This window comes from Schistocerca americana, chromosome X (genome assembly GCF_021461395.2).
Source record: "Schistocerca americana isolate TAMUIC-IGC-003095 chromosome X, iqSchAmer2.1, whole genome shotgun sequence".
NCBI lineage: Eukaryota > Metazoa > Arthropoda > Insecta > Orthoptera > Acrididae > Schistocerca > Schistocerca americana.
This window is the reverse complement of record NC_060130.1, coordinates 286664736-286665416: the sequence shown is the minus strand read 5'-3', so window position 1 is coordinate 286665416 and position 681 is coordinate 286664736. Positions and strand designations below refer to the sequence as shown.

The 681-nt window shown below is 49.0% G+C and overlaps 1 non-coding gene across 1 annotated transcript; it reads left to right on the top strand.

The window, feature by feature from the left end:
• Positions 1-238: 238 nt before the first annotated feature.
• On the top strand, positions 239-313 carry Trnas-cga. The gene has a single exon. It is a non-coding gene; the product is annotated as a tRNA-Ser (tRNA).
• Positions 314-681: the final 368 nt, after the last annotated feature.

Genomic DNA, 681 nt, shown 5'->3' with positions numbered 1-681 from the left:
TCCGCTGGCCATCAAACTCCTCAGACATGAACATTATTGAGCATATCTGGGATGAAACTTCCTGACAGATTAAAACTGTGTGCCAGGCCGAGACTCGAACTCGGGACCTTGTCCTTTCGCGGGCAAGTGCTCTACCAACTGAGCTACCCAAGCACGACTCACGCCCCGTCCTCACAGCTTTACTTCTGCCAGTACCTTGTCTTCTACCTTCCAAACTGTGAGGACGGGGCGTGAGTCGTGCTTGGGTAGCTCAGTTGGTAGAGCAGTTGCCCGCGAAAGGCAAAGGTCCCGAGTTCGAGTCTCGGCCTGGCACACAGTTTTAATCTGTCAGGAAGTTTCATATCAGCGCACACTCCGCTGCAGAGTGAAAATCTCATTCCCATATCTGGGATGCCTTGCAACGTGCTGTTCAGAAAATATCTCCACACCCTCCTACTCTTACGGATTTATGGACAGCAGAGAAGGATTCATGGTGTCCATTCCCTCCAGCACTACTTCAGACATTAGTCGAGTCCACGCCACTTTGTGTTGCGACACTTCTGCGTGCTCGCGGGGGCCCTACATGATATTAGGCAAGTGTGCCAGTTTCTTTGGCTCTTCAGTGTATGACAAATTTCGCAAACAATTACTGCAATGAAAGCATTATTCTCCAGCTATTATTAACGAACAGTTAGTAATAAT